Source organism: Marmota marmota, unplaced genomic scaffold, assembly GCF_001458135.2.
Source record: "Marmota marmota marmota unplaced genomic scaffold, marMar, whole genome shotgun sequence".
Lineage (NCBI taxonomy): Eukaryota > Metazoa > Chordata > Mammalia > Rodentia > Sciuridae > Marmota > Marmota marmota.
The window spans coordinates 177,336-185,162 of NW_026000021.1; the positions used below are offsets into that span (position 1 = coordinate 177,336).

Here is a 7,827-nt window from a genome sequence, read left to right on the forward strand (position 1 = left end):
CTGGCCTCCTGACACCTGCAGGCATTGGCCTCCAGCAGGTTCTCTCTGCCCATCAACCCCCTCTGGGCTCCACGGCCCTCCTTCACCTCTGAGGCCCCTCTCCCCAGCACCTCACCTCCTGCTCCTGCTGGAGGCTCCGCCAAATCACTGCTCTCCTTGCCACACCTGATCTGGCAAGAAATGAAATCCTGTCACCAGTCTCACAGAATTCACTTTCAATGCATTTATGATCACAACCAGTCCTGGGCGATCACTCCACATGTTCTAGAAATCTCACTGAATCTTTCCCTTACTCCCTCCACTTTTCCATTCTTGACAGATGACCTTGCCTCATTTTCCCGAGAACACAGAAGCCATCACCCATAAACAGGTGGTTGTCTTCTCCCTGGCCAGTCTTCTCCTCTCTACAGAATCATCCCCAGAGCAAAAGAGACAACTACTTTCCATCTTCATCCTAAACACACACACCCTGATCCCCTAGGTCCCTCCAGCTAACCAACTATTCGGAACTGTCTGGCTAACTATACTAATCGTATTAGTCTACCTTCTATTGCTAAAACAAAATACCTGAGGCTGGGTCATACATAAAGAAGAGGTTCATTTCGCTCATGGTTTTGGAGGCTGAAAGTCCAAGATCAGGCAGCCTCATCTCTTTGGCCTCTGGTGAGGGCCTCAAGAAGGAGGGAATCATGGCAGGAACACAAGTCAGAGAACAGGGAAGGGTCATTCTCACTCTTTTTTTAACCCAAGGTCCCACAAGAACCTTGCTCTTTTCTAAGGGCAGCACGGGTCCCTCACCTACGAGTCAACCATCCCCCGCAGGCCTTCCCTCTTAAAGGTCCCACAGCCCCAAGCCCTCCACACTGAATACCAGGCAACCAGCACACCAACTTTTTTTTTTTTTTTTTTTTTTTGGTGGTGTTGGGATTGAACCCAGGGCCTTGTGCATGCAAGGCAAGCACTCTACCAACTGAGCTATATCCCCAAACCATTGCACCAAAGCTTCTCAAACTCTAATGTAGCAACAAATGAGCTGGGGATCTTATTAAACACGGATTTGGAATGAGCAGGTCTGGGTGGACTCCAAGCTTCTGCACTAGGCACCTACGTCAGCTGCTGCTCTGGGCCCACAGATCCCACTCTGAATAGCAAGGGCCTGTGCTTCCTCCTCTTACTTCTCATTCTAATCTGACTGACTCCCTCACATAACCTCACAGAAACTGGTCTTGTCAAGGTCACCAACAAATACCATGTAACCAACTCCAAAGAAAACTTGTCTCCCTCTCCTCTCCAACCTCTCCCCTGTTTAAAAATGAGCACAGAGCAGCTGCAATGAAGTCTTGTCTGGAAGAGGGAAGGCCTCGGAGGCCAGTGCATAGCGTGCCTCAGCGTGCCTTTCCCTTCCGGCACCTACACTCACATTTCCTGGAGGGCTTCTCACTTCTCTGCGCCTTCCTCCACGTTTACAGGCCTCTTCCTCTTTTACCTGGCTTCTACATTTCAGTCCTCCTCCTCAGACACCCACCCTTCCGGTCTCTCGACCCTCTCCCTAGGCAAGGGCATCCCTTCCAGGGCTTTCTGTGCAGCTTGCAAACTGTTCAGATGCAACCCAGACCCCCCTGCCTTCCTGCCACCCGTCTTGGCTGTTTCACAAGAATCTCAAACTTAGACCCAAAATAGAACTGTTGATTCTTCCCCCTTAAGGCTGCTCCTTCTCCACTCTTCTCTCCCCATCTAATAGCTACCAAACCACCCCGGGGTACCCAAGCTGTCATAAGAACCAGAAACTTGAAGGTTATTTTTGATTCCCCAACTCAATTTGTGACAAGTTCTATTGATTTCACCTCCAAAATACTCTTCAAACCCAACCACTCAGTCCACCTTCTCTGCCACATCCAGATCCCAGCCACAGCTCCCCAGGGGACTCCTCTTTGCTGGCACCTTAGCCCCTCTCCAGTCCAATCTGCTCTCCACACAGCCCGTGGTGCAATTTTTTAAGGATGTAAGTGACAGTGTGCTTCCTGGTCTAATGGCCCACCATGACTAGAACCTAAACCCTCCCTGGGCCGGGGCCTGAAAGGCCTTTGTCCAGCCAGGCTTCCTTCAGTCCCATCTACACGCTAAGTGCTTCCTACCTACGGTTCCATTCACATGCTCTTCTCCCCCTCGGAGAATTCAGGAAGACCCAAGGCAAAAGGGAAGAGATACAGATCAGAAGCTGAAGAAAGACCTTTGTGACTTTCTGAAGCAGAGAGAAAGAGGCAATAAGACTCGAGAGGCAAGGAAGGGCCACACCACTCAAGACCCCACAGGCACTGGAAAGCCACGGAAGTTTTTCCACCAGGCATCACTGTGCCTGCATGTTGAAAAGGTCACTCTAGCTATGGAGTGGAATACAGGGGACATGGGGAAAGTGGCTAGATTTAGAACAGTTAGGACATTTAAAAATGGCAGCAACTACTGAACAGATATAACTTGAGATTTTTTTTAAAGTCTCAATATGCAACTATTAATAGAGCTACTCCATTACCTAATATTCATTCCTAAAGGTTGGGGAGATAGCTCAATAGCAGAGCACTTGCCTAGCATGTGTGAGGCCCTAGATTCAATCCCCAGCACCACAAAAATAAAATAGAACCCATTCCTAACAATAGGACCGGCTAACCAACAATAAGTGACTGGCCACCAATCCCTTCCTGCGGAAGGAAGAAGGGGGATTGTGGGAAAGGTAGGGTGAAAAAAAAGAAAGGAACCAGCTCATAAATTAGGACAGAGGATGGGAATGGGGCCAAAAATAGGAAGCAGAGGAAATGCAAATTGTGTGACTTTTCTGCCTGATTGTGACTCAAACGGGTTGCAAAGAACAAGTGCAATTCTTGCAATTGAACATGATTAATGAGATCCTGTTATAAATATGCTTCATTCAAACAGATCTGTTACATGAAAATATTAGAACTGTAGAAATTTCAGAGATGAAAGGAAACAGGGAGGTGTATTAATTAGCCGGGCCACAGGCATGGGTTTCCTAAACTCTGCTCCTGACCTGTAGTCACTCAGGAAGATTTCATGTGGATGCTGAAGAATGAAGTCCTTCTACCCAAGTGGATAATTAAAATGTGTGAGGGCTGAGAGAGAACTGAAGAATTGCTAGGCAAATAAACATTGTCCAAAGATTTAAATTATGCAGGCGAGGAGAGAGGGCTTAAATTCTCCAAAACTTTTTGGCTACTTTGCCAATGAGCTTTATTTTTAAGAACACACAAATCATTAATGACTAATTTTAAGCTGTTCATCAAGGAAATCACTTTGGCAATAGGTTTTTGNAATACTTAAAAAAAAAAAAAAAAAAGTAAGCTGGGTATTGTGGCCCATGCCTGTAGTTCCAGCTACTCAAAAGGCTGAGGCAGGAGAACTGCAAGTTCAAGGCCAGCCTCAGCCACCTAGGGAGACCCGATAACAAATAACAAAATAAAACATGAAATAGGATTGGGGATGAAGCTCAGAGGGAAAGCACCCCTGCGTTCAATCCCCACTACTGCCAAAACAAAGTAGTAGCTAGTCACCAGGAATGCCAAAGGTCCCTCAGATAGTCCCTTCCCACAATATATCAGGTTTGTTCTGTGTACTGGTAGAAGTGATGGGCTGTCATTTCCAAGATTAGATACCAAGATACTGTAGCTTCCATCTTGATCACTATGATACACATTCTCTCTCAGATCACTAGCTTTGGGGAGAAAGTTAGCTACCATCTTGTGAAGTAGCCTATATAGAGAGGCTCGAGTGGTATGAAACTGAGATTTCAGCCATGTGAGTGTGGCATCTTGGAAGCTGTTCCTCCAGCCATCAAGCCTTCAGGTAATGGTGACCTTGGGAGAGAATCTGAGTCAAAAGCCCTTGACCAACTGAATAGATTCCTGAACTTCAGAAACTGTGTGAAACAATACTAAATAAATATTGTGTGAGATCATTACTAACGTTTATAGTACTGCCAAATTTGGGGAAATTTTTTTTACACACCAATAGAAAACTCAAAAGGCAAATAAACTTTAGAGGAAGCCAATCACACAGGGCAGCTTCTGTATTTCCTTTTTTTTAAAATTGCTTTTATTTTTTAAATACATGACAGTGGATGTATTTCCTTTAACTCGTGTCATATACTAAGTAAAATTATGTAGCTTGGAATAGTTCAGTGTAGATCACGCCTGACTTGCTACATCAATTACCAATCTGGTAGGCTGAAAATGTGCTATAAGTTACCCATAAAGCAACGACAAAAAGCAAAGGCAACAATATAGCAGATTACCAGTTTTTTTTAGATAACCTATTAATAACCCCTTTTCTGCATTTTTTTTTCAGTACTGAGGATTGAGTAGCTCTACCACTTAGCTACACCTCCAGCCCTTTTTATTTTTAGACAGGATCTCCCTAAGTTGCCCAGGCTGGCCTTGAACTTGGGATCCTCCTGCCTCAGCCTCCCCCATCACTGGGATAATAGGTGTGCACCATCACATCTGGCTCTGCATCTATATTTCAAAAAAAAGAGCAAACACTGAGGCTGTGGTGTAACTCAGTGGCAGAGTGCTTGCCTAGCATGCCAGGTCCCCAGGTTCAATCCCCAGCACTGCAGGGGGCGGGGGGACTCTCAAGAGGACAGGAAAAGTATAAGCAGTTTTTTTTTCTTTAAGTGCTATAAACTTAGATTTGAGAGTTGGCTGTCATTTTCTAATTGTCATAATAACCACATCTACCTACCTTCCCACTTTCACACTCAGATTCCTATATCTGTTCTCTATATCTTTCTTTTCCCTCTTGCCAACTAAAAGTTCACACACCCTCTTGCCTACTGGCCCCATTGCTTTTCTGGAATGTCTAAGAATGTGTGGACATACACACCACTGTTTATATTCCTAAGTTCCATAAGAACCATGGTGCTAAAGGAAATAGCTCACTGTCAAATCTTCAAGGCCACATATTTATATGGTATTGGTTAGATCAGTGGATCTCAGTGGATCTCTGCCAAATAGATAAAGGATGTCCAATAACCATTTCTCTTCTTCTTACACACCCAATCACCCTAATAGGGAAGAGTCCCCTTCTTCCTGGTATTCTGGGCTCCCTAACATTCAGAATTCTCAACAACATGCATCATTTACCCCCCTACACACACACACACACACACACACAAAATACACAAAAACCCCAAGTGTCCTGAATGTTCTACAGTAGGGGGCTGTTTACCAGTAATTAGAGCCAATGAAAAGTGGAAGTTCTGTATTTTATCTTGAGACCAGTTACACTGAAAACTTTCTAAGAGTTCACCAATATCTCTTCCAAACTGTAGTTCTAGGTGGTTATGTTGTCTCCAAATTTAGCTTTCAGAAAAGGTCACGAATGATGTTTCTGACTTCCACAAATGAAATGAGTAGGTAAGACTTTAGTAACTGAATGCAGCAGGCCTAGTGGGACTGAGTGGTGTGGTTCAGGATCACCTCCATGCTCAGGTTTAACCTTTTTCATGAAGTCTCAGCCTTCTACAGACAAGAAACTTGAAGAATTTCAAGGCAAGAATTTAGAACTTTTTTCACTTCTTCCACCTTCCACCAAGACCTCTTCAAATTCCACTTAAGGTTTTATTTCTTGTTTTCCTGTCTTTAGGTGTCCAGGTTCCATTTTCCCAAAAGATACCCAGAAATTTACATCGACACTTTTTCCACACTAAATTCTGGGGAAATGTCTACTCTTCAGACATAGGAGAGTCTTGCTAGGATCTCAGAGTGTCTGCTGTTTCCAATGAGAAGTAATGTGAACAGAAGAAAAGGGTTTGGGGATGTAGCTCAGTGGTATGGAGCATACTTAGCATACATGAGGCCCTGGATTCAATTTCAGGAACTTTCTCTTTCTCCCTTTCCAAAAAAGGAAAGAAAGACCAGAAGATGTGGTCAGAATAAAGTAGAGTAGCTGATGCTTCTTCCAGTGTTAGCTTTCTGTTACTGTAACAAATTCCTGAGAAGTTAAAAAGTTAAAAAGAAGAGAGGTTTACTCTGGCTTACACTGTGGGAGATTTCAAACCATGGTTGGTCAATCTGTTGCTTTAAGGCCTGTTTCGATTATGATGGGAGAGTGTGGTGGAACAAATTGCTCATCTAATGGTGACTGGGAAGCAAAAAGAGGAAGAAGACACAGGAGTCCCAAATATCCCCTTCATGGGCACACCCTCCAGAGACCTAATCTTCCGACTAGGCCCCACCCCTTAAAGGTTCTACCACCTCAGCACAGCACCACAGCATGGCAAACAAGACCTTAATACACTTGCCCTTGGGAAACATCAAGCAACCACTCCCCCCACCCCACACACAACTACAAAAAAAAAAAAAAAAAAACCACACACACACTTTAAACAGTTACTATTTAATTTAATCCTAACAATGAGGATTAAAAAACTATTATCAACTTTTTAACAGTTGATTCTGGAGCTTGGAGGGGGGGGAAATGCTCAAGATCAAGACCACTAATAAAGTTCCAGAACCAGCATTCAACCCAGGTCTACAAACTCAACTGTCTTTTGTTCTTGCCAATATGTAGCACCACCTTTCGTGGTCACCCCATTTCTGAGAACCGTGCTTCTACTGCTCCAGGTTTAAGGAACACTGCCTTGTTCTGAGGTCTGACATCCAAGAATCTTGTTGCTCTGCTTAGGACATCAGTCATCTGCACATCTAAAAAATATGCTATACCCCTGCCAATCAGTGCCAACTATCCATCCCCAAAACTTAACAAGAAGAAACGAGGTTAGGAAACTAGGACAGGGCAGAAAGTTCTCTGCTCTGCAAGGGTTGAAGTCAAGTCACAGATAACTCAAACGAACAATCAGCCAAGTCTCTTCCTGGGACAATTCTAAATCAGTCCACCTGACAGTACAACTTCTCCCCAGAAGACTCACTCGGTCCCAACATCAAAGTTCCGACGTTTCTGGGAGTCACCCGAAAGTGCGCAGAGAGAGGAAGGGCACTGTTCAAACTAGCAGTCTGGGCGCAGCGACTGATCTGAACCAACCACCGACACTCCAAGAACAGAGTCGCCTGCCGGGTCAGGGCAGTTAAAGTCACGGTGCTTCAAGACCCCATCGGAATGGAACGACGGTGAGGGGACTGTGCTCAAGGGGACAAGACCCCCAAATAAACAGCAAACCAAAAAACTTTAGCAACCGGCCCGAGCCACCCCAAGTTCCTACGGTAATAAGTTTTTGCAACACTTTTCGCTCTTTTCCTGCGCAAAGCGGCAATTAAGGAACTGAGGAAATGAACCTCCCTCAGGCTGGAGACCCAAAGGGCAGGAAGTGGGAGCAGTGGCCATTTGTGGGAAAAGGGAAGGAGAGGCGACCAGGGAGAGGCTGGGGCACCGCCCCCACTTCCTCAGCCCCAGCGGAGGTGAGAGGCCCGAGGCTTTCCCCAGGGTGGACCTCCCGGAGCCGAGCGGGGCAGCTGCCCGGGCTTCGCCCTTCGCGGGCCCCGGGGAGCGACGTGTCCGGCCGCTGCCCAACCACAGCCCCGCGGAGAGCGCGGGGACAGGAGGCTCCAGGGCACTGGGCGGCGCACCCACTTCCCCAGCCCGCGCCCCACCCCGCCCGGAGGGGACCCTGCCCGGGCGCGCGCCCCTCACCTGGGACCCTGGCCGCGCCGCCTCGGCCGTCCGCGCCCAGCCCGCAGCTCTTAAGCGCGCCCCGCCCCCTCCCGGGGCCGGCAGCCCCAGCCGTCCCCAGCCGATTTGTCATTGAGCAGCTCCGGCTCGCTTCTCACCCCCGAGCGCGCCCCCGGCGTCGCCCTAGGC

General features: G+C 46.8%; 1 protein-coding gene across 3 annotated transcripts in view; it reads right to left on the reverse strand.

Moving 5' to 3' along the window:
• The window catches only part of Ralb (RAS like proto-oncogene B), a 41,296-nt gene extending 33,479 nt beyond the window's left edge, over positions 1-7,817 (reverse strand). Inside the window, exons 1-2 of one of the 3 annotated variants that reach the window (XM_015501690.2) lie at positions 7,660-7,799; positions 116-165 (exon numbers count right to left, since the gene is read on the reverse strand). The gene's annotated coding sequence lies outside the window, so the exon portion shown is untranslated. Of the gene's footprint in view, positions 1-115; positions 171-7,659 lie in introns of all 3 variants that reach the window. The other 2 variants (XM_015501689.2, XM_015501688.2) reach the window with 2 other exon arrangements.
• Between the last annotated feature and the right edge of the window lie 10 nt (positions 7,818-7,827).